A 17,582-nucleotide genomic window follows, 5' to 3' on the forward strand; every position below is an offset into this window, starting at 1 on the left:
TCTTCCTCATTTCTATTACATATTCTGATTATTAATACCTTTTCAGTTTTACCAATTACAAGTATCCTTTCCTAATTGGGCACGTGTTTCTAAAATTTTTCTATTGTGTTCTTCATGGAATAGAAATCTTTAATTATAAGATAATAAACCAATAATTTCTTAACATCTGTGCTTCTGAAACTCCTCAGGTGAAAAAATATATTTCTACCTTTTAAAAATTAACTTTCTAGACTTATCTTTCACATGTAGGTCCTTTAAATATTTTGGAGTCTATTTATGTACATTTTATTACATGGGATCCACTTTTATTTTTCTCCAAGAGAAATTCTTAAAAATAGTGATATTCATGGCTTGAAGATTCAATATTACAAAGATATCCGTAATCCTCAAAATGATCTATAGGCTCAATCAAACCCCAATAAAAACATCAGCATTTTTTCCCTTGGAAATTGATGAGATGTTTACAAATATTATGTGGGAAAGCAAAGAGCTACAAGAAGAGCTGGGGGCTTCCCTGGTGGCGCAGTGGTTGAGAATCTGCCTGCTAATGCAGGGGACACGGGTTTGAGCCCTGGTCTGGGAAGATCCCACATGCCACGGAGCAACTAGGCCCGTGAGCCACGTACTGAGCCTGCGCGTCTGGAGCCTGTGCTCCCCAACAAGAGGCCGTGATAGTGAGGCCCACGCACCACGATGAGGAGTGGCCCCCGCTTGCCACAACTAAAGAAAGCCCTCGCACAGAAACGAAGACCCAACACAGCAAAAATAAGTAAATAAACTCCTACCCCCAACATCTAAAAAAACATAAAAATAAAAAATAAAAGAAGAGCTGGGACAATCTGAAAGAAGAATGAAAAGAAAGATATTAGTCACATTAAACCTTACTATAAATCTACAATATAAGATAGTCTGGTGTTTGCTCAAGGATAGACAAGATAATAGACATCAAAATCCATGTTGAAACAGACATTATAACAACGTGTAAAAAGAAAACACTGCAGGGAGCTCCCTGGTGGTCTAGTGGTAAGGATTTGGCGCTTTCACTGTGGTGACCCTGGTTCAATCCCTGGTCAGGGAACTGAGATCCTGCAAGCCACGCAGCACGGCCAAAAGAAAAAAGAAAGAAAAGAAAACACTGCAGCAGAGAGGGGAAAGAACTCTTGTTAATACAGTTGATCCTTGAACTAGGGTTCAAGGGGGTTAGGGGTGCCAACCCTCTGCTAAGTTGAAAATCCAAGTATAACTTATAGCCAGTCCTCTGTACGTACATGGTTTCTCCATAATCGGCAATTCTGCATCTGAGGATTGAACCAACCTTGGATCGTGTAGTAGTGCAGTATTTACTATTCAAAAAAATCCTCGTATAAGTGCACTTGTGTAGTTTAAACCCATGTTGTCCAAGGGTCAACTATTGGTTCTCAGTCAGCTGGATATCCATATGGGAAAAATATTAATCATTACTGCATAGGATATAAAAATATAAATTCCAGAAGATCTGCAGACGTAAATTTGAAAAGTAAACAATGATGCTTTAGGAAAGAAACGTAAGATAACAGCCTTTTTGCCTTGGAGTAGGAAGAATTTCTTAAGACCAAAAAAATCACCAACTGTGAAAGAAAAAATTGAAAAATTGGACTATTTCAAAGTTAAGAAACACCGTAAACCCAAACGCAGCACTCCTGGGCCAAAAGTGAGAGAGATTTTAAAAACATCTATGGAATAAAAGACTCAGATGCATCCCTCATGCCCATGCATTCTTCAAGGGTCAACTGTATCTACCAAAGTTGAACATATACCCTATAACCCTTTGGTTCCACCCATAGAAATATCCCTCAAACAAGTGCACAAGGCACATTCTAGATTGCTCACATCACCACTAACTGTGATAGCCAAGAATGGGGAAGTACCCAATACCCACCAATAATGGGATTAATAAATAGATTTTGATATGTTTACACACTGCAATAATATCCACCAATGAAAATGAATCAACGGTATCCACTCCCATCAATATGGATAAATGTCATGGATATACTGTGGAGCAAATGAAGCCAACACAAAATAGCACCTATTACATGACTCCATTTATATCAAGTACAAAATAGGCTAAGTGAATCTACACCATTACAAATTAGTGGCTACCATATGGAAAGGAAGGTTACTAGAAAGAGCCAAAAAGGGATGCTTCTAGGGTTTGGGGTTTGTCCTGGTCCTCCAAGAACTAGACGGCAAAGTGCTGAGAAAGACTTTAATGAACAAATATTTCATTAGGGGAAACATCGGAGAGAAAATGGCAGGGAGCTCTGGAAGGCTGGCAGAACTATCAGCGCATAGTGCAAGTCTGACCCTGAGTGAAGATTTGGAAGAAAGATTTGGTAAATCATCCGAGACTGCCTTGTCATCTACGTAAAATCCTTCAAGGCTGTCAGAGTCCTTGAAAAAAGGTCACTGGACAGAGGAATCCTGGTCTCCAAGAAATGGCCTGCCTTAGGATCCCTGCTGTGCTGACTAGGAGCAATCAGGGGCAAGGCCGGCCTCCAGGCAAACGTGGTGATGGATTTAAGAGCAGCAGCTGGGACCTTTGGCCAGTTATGCTCCCTGTGGTCATAACTGTGAAACAGGAGACTCTCAACGTGGATGCTTCCTTGTGATAAGATCTGGCTGTTTATTTCTGTCAGAAATAATCCTGAAGCAACGTTGCGTCCTTCTCAGTATATCATACCCCAGAGATCTAAAACGTTCGTTTGTTCTGTTATTGATAATGTTCACCTCTTGGCTAAGGTAGTGTTCACCAAATTTATACCTACTGTATTTCTTGTTGTGATCAATACTTTGTGGAGAGATATTTGGGGTTTTGTAGCATCCTGCTCCTTGTAAACTTTCAACCAGTAGTTTTATAATTCATTGATTACTCTTGCCAGAACCTATCATTACTATGATGGTTGTAAATAATGATTTTTACATTACGTCATTCCTTCTATATGTTTATGGTTTGGCATTCTATTATGAGAGCCCTTCCTTCCCTCCCTTCCTCTTTTTTTTATTCATATTCTGTATGATAATTATTTATTTTAGGGTCAAATTGCTCAGATTTACCCAGTGTGAGTCTCTTCAAGCTGGATCTTTTTACACGTCCCACCACTCTTTCCTACTTTCTGGCACAGTAAATTTTCTCCAGGATCATTCTACACTTTCCTTGCTCCAGCCCTGAAATAGAAACGTGGATATACATGCTTATATACATCACATACACGTGTGTGTTTGTATATCCTCTCACTTCCATATCTACTTCTGTAAATACCTAGCACGTGCACTCACTCCCTCTCTCTCTCTACAGATGGGTGGACGGATGGATGGATGGGTAGACAGATCTGTATAAATAACTTATGGTCAGACTTCCATATCCGTGGTTCCTCTGTATCTGCAATTCTGCAACCATGGGTTCAACCAACCACAGATCATGTAGTACTGTAGTAATTACTATTAAAAAAAAAAAACCCTGCATATAAGTGGACCTGCCCAGTTCAAACCCATATTGTTCAAGGGTCAACTGTAACTTGCTAAATAAAGCCCTTTAACCAACTATATTAAAAATACCACCATTGGTCTGCGTATGGAATGCCATCCAAACCTGCTTTGTCCTTACTGGTGCCACATCCAGAGGGTCCTCTGCTATTATGCTCAGTTCTCTCCTCATGTGCATCTTTTCAACAAGAGAAACTTTTTTTTTTAAACCTCCACAATGTAGGTATATCCACTTTTGTTTCTAGCTCCAGGATTTTCCCTCTCCCTATAATGGATCTGTAGTTAAAGCACAGCATAAATAATAAAGCTTCAACTGTTGAAACTCATGAATTTTTCTGTGTATGCAAAATAATCTGAGAACTGTTTTGTTTTTGAAATTGGCTTCCAGAGTTCATACCATAATTTTGATCTTATATGCCTTATGACAATATAGAACAATCATATGAGGTCTTAACTGCAAGGGATAATTATTTAATACTTTTTCAAATTCTATTAAAATAATTTCCTGCTTTGGCAATACCCACTATTCAATGAAAAAAATATAACATGAAGTTATAAAATGGAAAAATATCACAAAGTGCTCCTTGCCTAGGAAAACCACTCTGGAAGAGTATCCCTTTACACATGATCTTATGCATGTACACATACATGTGTGCACATGCACACATACACAAACACTAACAAAGATTTATGGTTGATTATACTATGAAGGCTACAATCTGTGACCTCTCAAAGCCCATATTGTGTATCTCCTGCGATTATGATATGTCATATATTTTTAAAATAAACTTTTTATTTAATTTATTTATTTTGGGCTGCATTGGGTCTTCGTTGCTGCGTGCGGGCTTTCTCTAGTTGCAGTGAGTGTGGGCTACTCTTCGTTGCGGCGCGCGGGCTTCTCATTGCAGTGGCTTCTCTTGTTGCGGAGCACAGGCTCTAAGCACGTAGGCTTCAGTTGTTGTGGCACACAGCCTCAGTAGTTGTGGCACACGGGCTTAGTTGCTCCACAGCATGTGGGATCTTCCTGGACCAGGGCTCGAACCCGTGTCCCCTGCATTGGCAGGCGAATTCTTAGCCACTGTACCACCAGGGAAGTCCCTGTCATCATTTCACCGGCTTCAGATTAATATAGGAATCTATCAAAACTCAAATTCTTACAGCTGTACACTAATTTCCATTAAAAAATTTAGTGACATCATTGATGTGGTGTTCATCTTTTTGGTATTTTAATCTCACAATCAATAACTTCCAATTATATGATTTCTAAATCAAAGAGATCTAATATATTCTGATATATATACTCCTTTCCTGAAACCATGCTTTACTGCAACCAATAGGGAAAAGCACATAAATGTCAGTCTTGTCTCAATAATACACTGGATAATTTTATCAGATTCCTACAAGTTTTCTGGGTATTTGCCTCATGGATGTGGGGGAAGAATATGGCATAGCCCCTACCTGAGAACTTTAGAAGAAATGCTACAATAATTAGAAGGCAAACATTCCAAAGTCTGGATGAAAATGCAGAGAATTAGAAATCAGTAAGTTCAAGGTCAACTAAAAATTTTTTTTTCTAGGGACAAACAATTTTTGTGACACTTTCAAAGTGTTACAGTAAACCCTGCCTTAATATTGACAGACAAAAAATCAATTGTATACTATGCAGTTACTGTTGTTGCAAAGTTAATCATGTTTTTTCACTCTGTACCAGCAGAAAAAAAAAATCACAAGGTAGTTCAATTTCTACTGAACACAGTCCTTGGAAAACTAGACGGGGTCTCAAATAACCACCCAACTTGAGAACAGAGGCTGCGGGAGGCAAGGAGCCAGTTGCGATAGGCTAATAGCATATTAATATTGAAGATTGGGGGGCTTCCCTTCCCTGGTGGCGTAGTGGTTAAGAATCTGCCTGCCAATGCAGGGGACACGGGTTTGAGCCCTGGTCCAGGAAGATCCCACATGCTGCACAGCAGCTCAGCCGCGTGCCACAACTACTGAAGCCTGCACACCTAGAGCCCGTGCTCCACAAAGAGAAGCCACTGCAATGAGAAGCCCACACACTGCAATGAAAAGTAGCCCCCACTCACTGCAACTAGAGAAAGCCTGCGTGCAGCAATAAAGACCCAAGGCAGCCAAAAATAAATTAAAAAAATATATATTGCAGATTGGTTTTCTGCAGTGGTTTTCAGTATTTCAACAAAAGTTCATGTCCTGAATTAATTTTATTTTGCAGGTTTCCCCATCTGGATACAACTTTCATATATTATACATTTCCCCCTTTTGGTTTATTTAAAACACAAGTACTGAGCACACCTAAAAGCACTAGTCAATGATAAGGTTGTGTACATTCAGCAGCCAAGTCCCTGCCCTCATGGAGCGCACATTCTCATGGACATCAATTTTGACTAGCTCATCCTTACACTTTTGTTAAAGCCCAGACCAAACTCTTTTCCTTTCTAAGTGCTATCTCCTAAGTGACATCTGATAAATGTCAAAGTTCTGAATGCAGCCCTTACTGCACCACTCAGAAGGGATCTCTGCTGTGTGCTCTGCTGAACACTAGGATCTGTTTAGCTACTGCTTCAACACCAACTAAGTTAAAATACTTTCTCTCCTATGAGACCTGACGCTTGCAAGAATTCACGTTGCACGTGAGTTTTTTGAAAACAACATTTTGTAGAACTTCTATCCTCTGACAGTTCCTTGATGTTCTTACCACTCTCGCTGCTTTCATAAAATGTGTCCCCAGTATGCATTTTGTGATGACTTATAAGATTGGAGCGCCAACTGAAGCTCTTACCACAGGTCTCACACTTGTAAGCCTTCTCCCCTGTGTGCACTCTTTGATGAGACTGTAGCTGTGAAGGCCGACTGAAGACCTTACTGCATCTGTCACATCTGTACGGCTTCTCTCCAGTGTGGACGCTTTGATGAAGCTGAAGACTTGAGGCCTGAATGAAGTGCTTCCCACACTCCCCACACTTATATGGTTTCTCTCCTGTGTGGACCCTCTGATGCATGTCGAGGTTCAGGCTCCACTTGAAGCCCTTCCCACACTCCTCACATTTGTATGGCTTTTCTCCAGTGTGGACTTTTTGATGGGCTTGAAGGTGTGAACTCCGACCAAAGCTCTTCCCACACTCTTCACATTTGAATGGTTTTTCTCTGCTGTGGACTCTCTCATGGGCCAGAAGATTTGAGGCCTGCCTGAAGACTTTCCCACACTCCTCACAATTATACGGTTTCTCTCCGGTGTGGATTCTGCAATGAATTTTAAGATCTGCTCTACGACTGAATCCCTTCCCACACTCTTCACATTTGTATGGTTTCTCACCGGTATGGATCAGCTGGTGGATCTGAAGTCGTGAACTCTGATTGAAGCCCTGCCCACACTCCTCACACTTGTAAGGTTTCTCTACACTGTGGGCCTTCTGATGGATTTGAAGATATGAACTCTGACGGAAGCCCTTCCCACATACCTCACATTTATAGGGCTTCTCCCCTGTGTGGACAACCAGATGAACTTGATAATGGGAGTTCCTCCTGAAGCTCTTCCCACACTCCTTACAGTTGTATGGTTTCTCTCCTGTATGGACTCTTTGATGTGCCTGAAGGTTTGAACTCAGAGTAAAGCCTTTACCACACACATTACGTATGTATGATTTCTCTCCAGTGTGGACTCCCTGATGGGCCTGAAGACTTGAAGGCCGACTAAAGCCTTTCCCACATTCCTCACATTTGTAGGGTTTTTCTCCTGTGTGGACCCTCTGATGAATGTATAGATTTGAGCTACAAATGAAGCCCTTCCCACACTCCTCACATTTGTACGGTTTCTCTCCCGTATGGACTCTCTGATGGGACTGAAGGTGTGAATTCCGACTGAAGCTCTTATCACATGTGTCACATTTGAATGCTTTCTCCCCAGTGTGGACTCTCTGATGGTCCTGAAGGTGAGAGGCCTGACTGAAGGCCCTCCCACACTCCTCACAATTATAAGGTTTCTCTCCCGTGTGGACTTTACAATGAATAGTTAAGTGCTGACCTACGACTGAAGCCTTTCCCACATTCCCCACATTTGAATGGTTTCTCTACAGTGTGGACTTTCTGAGGAGTCTGCAGCTGGGAGCTCTGACTGAACTCCTTGCCACACTCATCACACTCACTGTGTTCTCCTCCCACGTGAACTCTCTGATGAATATGAAGAACCGAGCTGTAACGGAAGCCTTTTCCACACTCACTGCACGTATGAGACTTCTCTTTTGAGTGTAATTGCTGGTGAAGATCAAAGGTGGAGAGATCGGTGAAGGTTTCTTTACATTCATTACACTGGTAAGGTTTTTGTCCCGTGTGAATCATAGTATTCTGATCCAGTGTTGAAACCCTCGTGCTATCTTTTCTATAATCACTGTAGCCGTAAGGTTTTTGACCCTTGTGTACTCCATGAGCATCAAGGTGATGTGAAATCCAACTGATGGTGTCAACATCCTCTTTACACTGACACAGTTTATTTTTCATGGAAATTTGCTGGTGTCTATTCTGATAATTCTGTGACTCAGCCAATGAAGTTTTCCTCCAAGAATCCTGGGCTCTCAAAGTTGCAAACCTTGGATTTCCAGGACTACTGGGATCACCTGCTTTATCATTTAATATACGGTTCTCATCTTCAGAAATTTGAATAGAGTCCTGCCCCAATCTGGCAGGGGGAATCACCTTGTTTGTGGAACTGACAACTATTTATCATGGAGTCTTGGCATCTGGTTAAGTCATTTGCAATTTGTTGCCAGATTTGCCAGCAGGAAAGCTCTTCACGTGATCCTCTGTCTTGAACGGCCCTCAACTCACTTTGATTGTTTTCTTCTAGAGGGACAGAGAATTCAGAGATGTGGACACGTGAAAGCTTTGTTCAAAGATTCAAGATTTTACACTTAAGACACAGTATGGGACTTTAATGAACCTCAGGATGGTTCAGCTTATCTTTCGCACGACAAATGAAGTTCTCTGGTTTATATACTAACAGAAACCAAGAGATGGTCTGTTAAACTCCCAAATACTTAGCATTAATGAAACCCATTTAAAACCAAATGACTACTCTGACATACTATTTCAATCATCCTTCAAAAATTACATGTCATTCCTACCATAACACAGTATCAATAAAGACAAGCATTTTGCTGTGCTCACAGCTTTAACAGTGCCTAGCAGTTAGTCAGGGCTCAAGAAATGCATGCACAGGTGAACTCAGTTTGATTTCTAGGATTCTCTACAATTCTGAATCCCAGGTTAAGTTTGAACCAAGTCAGAGAAGCGAAACAGCTTTTACAAGTCAGGTATCAGATACAGGAAAAGGACTGGAAAGTACAGTTTGGCTTAAGTTGAAAGGCTGCACCCGAGGCGGCAGCACACCAAGGGGGTTATTGCTGAGGAGGATATGAAAGGGGCTAAAAACCGGGACTGCCCCGGTGGCACAGTGGTTAATAATCTGCCTGCCAGTGCAGGGGACACAGGTTCGAGCCCTGGTCCGGGAAGATCCCACATGCCGCAGAGCAACTAAGCCCGTGAGCCACAACTACTGAGCCCACGTGCCACAACTACTGAAGCCCGCGTTCCTAGAGACCGTGCTCTGAAACAAGAGAAGCCACTGCACTGAGAAGCCTGCGCACCACAACGAAGAGCTGCTCCCACTCACCACAACGAGAGAAAAGCCCATATGCAGCAACCAAGACCCAATGCAACCAACAATTAATTAATTTTAAAAAAGGGTCGGCCTCCCTGGTGGCGCAGTGTTTGAGAGTCCGCCTGCCGATGCAGGGGATGCGTGTTCGTGCCCCGGTCTGGGAGGATCCCATATGCCGCGGAGCGGCTGGGCCCGTGAGCCATGGCCGCTGAGCCTGCGCGTCCGGAGCCTGTGCTCCGCAACGGGAGAGGCCACAACAGTGAGAGGCCCGCGTACGGGGAAAAAAAAAAAAAAGGGTCTAAGAATCAGTGGGGTTAAAAAAAAGCATGAAGACCTATGCACTGGATCCTTCTCAGGCATTTGTGCTGCCTAATATGTTCCTCCACTCCCCCTGCCAAGCAGGAGTCAAAATGTAGAGGCTAGGGAAGAATGCTGTCTCTTTAAAAACAGCATGGAAAATTTTTGGACACAGATACATTGGTCTTTAACAAGAATGAGTTCCAAAGTGAAGAATGGTCTTTATGAGTGAGCTGGGAATAAATTCCATAGCCTGTGATAAGTATTGAGAAGAAACAGACTAGAAGCTATTAAAGAATGATCAAAGCACTCAAGGTGACATTATCTAAAATGCCTTCTACAAGATACATACAAATGCACACACACACACACACAAAATGTTTGTACAGCTAACAAAGATCAATTTCTTATTAGTGAGGTGGGCTTTGGAGGAGGCAAATGGGACGCAGCGGGGCAAATCTTTTAAGGGAAAGGCTAACTCACCAGCTGGCTGTTTTCTGAGACCTGTTCTCCCCTGGTATAAGGGATAAGGAAATAGAAATTTCTTTCCTTCTATGGGAGGGTTACCTAAGAAGTAGACATAAGAATCCTCATTCAAAACAGTATTTCCTCCCCAAATGAATTTGCTCTGCTACTGAGAGCTCAAGGAAAGTCACAGGGAAAGCATTTTACTCAGTTTGGTTATAATTACAGGTTCTGTACATATTTTTTGTGCAAGTTGATGAGGGCCAACTTGTACAGAAAGGCAAACACACACATACACACATCATGGGCACCTGAGAAGTTAGAATTAGGCTAGGAATTCATTTGAAGACAAAAAAACATTTAGCAATATCCCTTATTCACTCGGATTTGTTCACCGCCTACTAGCTATTTTCATGGAAGGCTAATTTCTCTATCCATTAACTCATTCGTTTATTCAAGAAATATTTAAGAGTTCCTGTCATGTACCAAGACTATGCTAAGCACTGAGGCTAGTGAGCAATAAACATATAACAGACCGAATTCCTCCTGCACTCCTGGATTACCCTCCAGTGGAAGAAAGAGAGGTGAGAAACAGGTGAACAAAATGTACATGAGTGAAACGCTTAGAGACAAAACAAGGCAGGGCAGAGAGAGTAAGAAAGAGAGGACTGTATTTTCCATAGGGTGGTCAGAGGACAGCCACCTCCTCATCTTTAAGGCGACTGACTGAAAGAAGTAGAGGCCTAAAAGATTACAGGTGAAAGAGTATTCCAGGCAGAGAGAAGGACCAGGAAAAGGCTCTGTGGCAGAAGCATCCTTTGCAGGTCTGGAAAAGATAGGGTAAGAGGGAGGAGAGGTGGTGTATTCAGGGAGGTGGTGGAGAACGAACAGCAGCCCACAGAAGGCTCTAGAAGCCACTTTAAGTGGTTTTTATTCTAAGTAAAAGAAGCCACAAGAGAATTCTGAAACAAGAACATAACCTGACTTAAAGTTACAAAAGATCACTTTGCCACCTAAAGAACAAACTGTGGGAGGAGAAGGGTGGCAACAGGTGACCAGTACAAAGACTATGCAATAATCCTGGAAAGAGATTTCCAACTGGGACCAGGTGATGGACAGCACAGGGCTGGTGAGAAGCAAAACAGATAGAGAGCTAACCACAGGAACTCACGGCTGCTTGGTTCTCACCTAAATTTCTATCTGGGTTGCTGAATTCATCAACCAAAGCCTCTCTTCTCTTTCTGTATGTTTTGTATCTCGTTTGAAGAATGAGAACATGCAAAGTCACAAGTTAACATGAACGGGCTAGAGCGAAAGTTTACTAGAAATTTGAGTTCCAACTGCATAGTCAAGGTATTGAAAGCTGTGTTTTTCAAACTTTGTATCACGACCCACTGAAGAAACAGCATTTATTTCACAACCTAGATACACAGGTAGAAAAGTATACATTACTAAAACGAAGCTTGAATGACCTATATCTAACCAATGTCTCTTTTCATGAAATCTGTTCCCACTGGCTCTCACACCACTCATGCCATCGCCCAGAGTTTCTGCTGCAATGTGTTGTACTCTTCCTAAGAAACTCTGATATTTTCTATACTATTTTATTTCATTAAAAAGTCACACGTAGGGCTCAATAAATTGGCTTTATGATCCACTAATGGCAGGGAGGGAAATCTGAAGAAGAATACACAAGGTACAGCAAGATACTGCCGATTTACAGTTCTTTTACAAAATAATTGAAAAGGACCTGAAACACACTGTTTGGAAAGACCAGAGACATCCTCTCGTGTCCCACAGGAATTGCAAAAGTCTGGTCCCCAAACTCAGGGAACCACCTCAAGAGGCCCAAAGCCTTGAAACACCAAGGTCACAAAGACACTCGCAGAGAAAGGCTGTCCTCACCCACTGAGACCAGGTTCCCGAAGTGTTCCACCATCACATCCTGGTACAGCTTCCTCTGGGCCGAGTCCAGCAGCCCCAGCTCCTCCTCTGTGAAGGCCACGGCCACGTCCTTGAAGGTCACCGCCTCCTACGGCAAACAACACCACCTCAATCTTATACCCAGTGGCCAGTGGAAGAGGGGCAGCCCCGAGGAGACGAGGAGGATGGGAAGTTGCTCCGGCTCCTGTGAGGTGTGCAGACTTCCCAGCACCCCCTCCTTCCATCCTGCCAATGCCACACACTGACTTTCCTCAGCCTCACTGGACGTGCAGCTATGAAAGAGAAAGCTTTGTGTGTTTACCTGGGGCTCTCAGACAACTCATAAGTAAACTCCCTAGAATTCTAACCACTGGATCCTGAACTAAAAAGCTTTCACTGTTTAATTATTATTGCCAAGTGCCCCAGAAACAGTTACCAATTTAGTCCTGGCAGTATTTGATGGCACCTGCTTTCTCACTGAGGTGGGAACCAGCTGAGAAGGAGTGTTATATGTGGAAACTAACCAAAAGGCCATGCCAGGTCTCTGAATGAAAACTCTCTCTTTCCCCGTTTCTGTCTTTCGCTTGAATGCAATACTCTGACTCCAGACCCTTGGTTTTCTGGGTGAGTCTGAGTTGGTTCCTCCTTTTTTCACAACCCCGATTCTTTATATTTAAAACAAAGATGAAACCAAGCACCTCTTTATACAATTGTTCTGAGCTGTCTATGCAGTGACAAGTGCTTTAAGTACCACTGGACTTTTTAAACTAAGGTCATGCATTACTCTGATTAGAAAAAAATATAAGATGGAAAAAGAAACAAATCGGTAAATAAAATACACAAAGGGTCTGACTCAAGCATGGGGAAGACTGAATCTAACTCTGGTCGTGAGAAAACTTCTAACAATACCTGATTTTTTCTGCGTGAAGCAGCAGTTTGATCCTGCTGTGCTCTGCCGTATTTGGATATTCTACCAAAAAACATCCAAGGCACCACATGTAAAACATACCTCTTAAATTCTGAATACCTAAACCTACTATGTTAAGGGCAAAAAGGGGCAATATTCTTCAGAACAGATATTTTGAGAAAAAGGTTAAATCAGGAACACTGTCACTGTAGTGCTCCTAAAACAGGAGAAGTCTTTAAACTAAATGTCTGTGCATAAAGAATAGTTTAAAGAATAGGTGCAGGGCTCCCCTGGTGGCGCAGTGGTTGAGAGTCCGCCTGCCGATGCAGGGGACACGGGTTCGTGCCCCGGTCCGGGAAGATCCCACATGCCGCGGAGCAGCTGGGCCCGTGAGCCATGGCCGCTGAGCCTGCGCGTCCGGAGCCTGTGCCCCGCAACGGGAGAGGCCACAACAGTGAGAGGCCCGCATACCAGAAAAAAAAAAAAATAGGTGCATAAGTTTGCAGGAACATGATAAAGCAATTAAAAGTGAATGTTAGCTAGTATTAAATGAAAAAAACAATTTAAAACTGTATCTATGTTATAAATACGAATACACATCCATGAATACATATGATGAAGAGATTACAGAAATATAAAAGCAGCTAATTTGTAAGCAGGTAAGCAGTAGACTGGAAGATGTCCTTCATTTCCCTTAATTTTTCTTTTACTTGTAAAATAAAAAAAATGATGAAATAAAACAAAAATTAAAACCGAAACCAATTAAATTTAACAGGAATTTTAAAAAAAGCACACATGGCACACTCAGGTCCTCATATGCTTAGACTCTCCTTGAAAGAGAAAACCCATATGGAACTATACCCAATATTTTGTAATAACCTATAAGGGAAAAGAATCTGAAAATATATGTATATATATGTATAACTGAATCACTTTGCTGTACACCTGAAATTAATACATTGTAAATCAACTATACTCCAATCAAAAAAAAAAAAGAAAAAGAAAAAAAGAGGAAAACCTGTGTCCAACCTGAGTACAAAAATGGCGTTTTTAACAGCAAGAAAGGCAAGCTCTACTCACCTGGAATGTGCTCATTTTCTCTCTCCTTCTGGGGCAGTGCAGAGTCCTAGCAAGACAGACAGGGAAAGAAGTCGTCAAACTGGAAACTGGTTTAAAGAAAAAGAAGTCACTAACCCACGTGGTGCTCATTGTGAATTACCAAGGCTCCCAGTCCTCGGGGTGGCTACAGCTGATTATGCTTGATGAGCAGAGCCCCACGCAGATACCAGATGCCCCCGTGAACCCCCTCAGTGGCTGTGTGAGGAATGACCTGCCCAGCCATACACAGTGGCCCCCTCACAGTGTGCCTGCAGCTTCCACAGGGGTCATTCTTATTCTGGGTATGGGGTAAACAGAGACCATGTAAGTCAGAGTAGGTTTTGGAGTCAATATGCATGGGCTCTGATCAGGCTACGCCATTCACTAGCAGTGTCACCCTGGGCAAATTATTCACATCTCTTTGCCTCAGTTCAGTCTTCTGCCAGTAGGGGAGAACACGGGCATCCACCTCGTGAGATCGTCATAAGGTAGGAAGCTCTGAGAACACCACTGTCAGGGTTTCTTATTTCTTAGCAACTGCGGTAAAGCAGATGATATTTTAGTTAGAAATTATCCTTAGAGATGTGATTTCTACCAACAGAAGACTGTCAGACATGTGGAGGTCGTACGTTGTTGCCCTGTTATGTGAGAGTCTTTATAGACTTCTGAAAATCTCTGCTTGTCTTCCTAAAGATTTTGTGACTGCAACAATAATATTTAAATTGACATGGACAACTTTTTACAAAAGGTATAAAAATACGTTAAGTTTCTTCTTAAACAGGAAGTACCCTTTTGACAATTATGCACAGAGGTAAAGAGAACTAATAAAAGCCAGGATTCTGCAACAACAATAAAAAATAGTTTGACAGCCCATACCTAATTCAAATGAAAAAAAGACAGGAATCTGAATTGTAATTATATCATTATAAATATAGGAAAGTTTAAGAAATAAATGGGAGACTTCCCTGGTGGTGCAGTGGATAAGACGCCACATTCCCAATGCAGGGGGCCCGGGTTCGATCTAGTACAAAAGATGGCAATGATTCCACTCCCCAAAGCTTGGGAGAGAGATATCTTCACAACTTCTAACGACCTCCATTTTGACTCTACACTTGCTAGCTGTCTTCTGCTCAATTCAGGATTCTGAAAGGGGCCCTGACAGTTGACAATAATTAGTGGGGGAATAAAATCATTGGACTAAGTAGGCCTTTGGTGAAGCCAGCTCAGTTTTATCTGTGACATCCAGCAGGGTCAATTTCCTCGGCCTCAGTTTCCAGAAAAGACCCTCTCTTGAGCTTCTCGAATTTTCACGTGCATGTGAATTACTGCGGGATCTTGTTGGAATGCAGCCTCCTGGACCCCCTACGCAGAAATTATAAATCAGAACGTCTCGAATGGGGCTCAAGGCTGGGCATTTCTATCCAAGTGATGCCAATGCCGCTGGTTTGTGGAACACAATTTGAGTAGCACTGCAGTGTAACATCAGTCCCACAAAAAAACAGCCTCCACTACACAGAAACATACACAAAGAGTAACCAGACAAAAAGGCACTAAAACATTAACAACTGTTATCTTTACATCCTAAAGTTACAGATAATTAAAATTTTTCTTTATGTATATATCTGCATTTTTCCGTAATGATTATGCTACTTCTATGATATACATATTATTTGAAATAAAATAAATGACCCAGTTGAGAAAACTATCTTAAACACTCATAAAATAGCCTAAACCTTGCTCTCAAGGTCCCCACAATTAAGTCCCAACCTCCTTTCATGATATGATCCTAGCCAGTACCCTATGCTCAAAGAGAATATACCAAAGGGATTAGCAAACTCAGCTGCTGGACTCAAACTGCCTGGGTCCCAACCCCAGCTCTGCCTCCTACCATCTGGGTGAGGATGGGCCAACAGGGTTGTGTTCCCTGCCTTAAAGTAGAGAAAACAGCAGTACCAATTCACAGAGCCACCGCCTGATGGAAATGTGTTCATTTGCATAAAGCTTTTAGAATGGAAATTAGTGACCAAGGCTCAGTTATCATCCTTACCCATGTCTCATACGTTCTACAATTTATAGGAATATCTTAAGTAGAAGAATGCCAAGTCCTACTCACGTGGGGCTCTGCTGCCTCTTCCTCCGTGCAGTGCTTTTTGAGAAGCCAGGGCTGGGGAAGGAAAGGAGACTGTGAAATACCAGGGCTGTGTTTCCATCCCCACTAATTCATACCGCACCCCCTTCCGCCCCCGTACCAGCTAGAAGTCCTCTCCTTCCAAAACAGGCCAGGAGTCCAGGACAATTCAGCTTCCTGGGCTCACAGAATCCCGCTGCGAAATGGGTGCCTCCCGAATTAGCGTAGTATTAATACCAACAATGTATCAGGCAGTTGTAGACCTTTTACTTGTGCTATCTCGTTTCTCCTCACAACACTATATTAACAAGGCATTCCTTTTTCCCCCCTTTTACCGAACAGCAACGGAGGCACAGAGGAGTTAAGCAACTCACCCAGTGTGACGCCGTATGAAGCGGTAGGGCTAGCTCATAGGTGGGGGACGGGGTCAGGTTAGGGGTGAAGAAAACCGGGGAGACCCTCAAACCCCAGGAGGCACGACCTGAGCCCACCCCATCCCGGCTACGTTACCAAACGCAAAGAAGCTCCGCCCGCGGGACGTACATCACCACTCCAGGCCCTCAAACCTCCGCTTTTAGCCGCTCCTCCTCTTTCTCCCCAAATGAAAGGTCTGCAAAGGGGAAGCTTGAATGGGTCGTGAAGAGCGGACCTGAAACACCGTCACCAGGCAGAACATGGCTGCTACGTGTCCTCCTGGGGCGGAAGTGCCTGCGACTAACCCGGAACTCCTGGACCATATTTCCCAGAATTCCGCGGGTAAACCTTTACAGCGAGGTGTTACTGTAGCTGCAGTATATGGGACTACACGAGTTTACGAGCTCTGGACTACATGTCCCAGAATGCAAGGGTGGGTGCGGGGGTGTCTACCGGCACGAGCTCTGGACTACATGTTTTCACTTTCCGGAATCCCTGAGAAGGTCTCAGGCCGTCTTGCCGTTCTACTGTGTAGGCCTCAGAAGAGTGTAGATTCTGTTCATTGAAAGGCGTACAAACTCAGTCGAATTTTGGACGTCTTCAAGAGGCTAAGCGACGTAAAAGCATTAACAGCCACGAAGGCTTCCTGGTAAACCCCAAAGAGTTTCACCATTGGAATAAGGGGAGAAGGAAACTGGGCTTTCTTTGGCAGGGACTGAAGCCAAACGCCAAAACACCTCATTCCCTGAAATTGTGTAAAGGTGAACGTGTTTTGTTAGCATCTTACAACCCGTGCAGAAGCAAGGGAAAATCCTTTCTAGAGACAGACATCAACATCCTAGGTCTCAAGTTATTTCTGTAATTATAAAATCTGTGACATTGCTATTTGACCAAGTGAACTTTAAGGGGAAGGAAAAAGCATTACTTGACATACGGAGGGACACTTCACAGTCATAAAAGTTTCAAATTCTCAGAAACTAATAACTTCAGCTGATACTTTATAAAGCAAACATTGACAGAACCATGAAGAGAAACATTCAAATTCATAATTGGATCTGGAGATTGGAACACATACATAGAGGGAAATGTTGAGCCTTAAAAGCATATATTAAAGTAGCAAGGGGGGCTTCCCTGGTGGCGCAGTGGTTGAG

At 42.8% G+C, this 17,582-nt stretch overlaps 1 protein-coding gene and 1 long non-coding RNA gene across 2 annotated transcripts in view; one reads left to right on the forward strand and one right to left on the reverse strand.

Moving 5' to 3' along the window:
* The window catches only part of LOC309816151 (protein FAM170A-like), a gene marked incomplete at both ends in the record, with an annotated part of 167,239 nt that overhangs the window by 40,180 nt on the left and 109,477 nt on the right, over positions 1-17,582 (forward strand). The window lies entirely within an intron of this gene.
* On the reverse strand, positions 13,881-16,670 carry LOC309816147. Its single transcript, XR_014295974.1, has 3 exons — positions 16,528-16,670; positions 16,003-16,053; positions 13,881-13,917 (listed from the first exon to the last, which is right to left on the reverse strand). It is a non-coding gene; the product is annotated as an uncharacterized lncRNA (long non-coding RNA).

The sequence above is a fragment of the Mesoplodon mirus genome, assembly GCF_964341445.2.
Source record: "Mesoplodon mirus genome assembly, contig: SUPER_14_unloc_3, whole genome shotgun sequence".
Classification (NCBI taxonomy): domain Eukaryota; kingdom Metazoa; phylum Chordata; class Mammalia; order Artiodactyla; family Ziphiidae; genus Mesoplodon; species Mesoplodon mirus.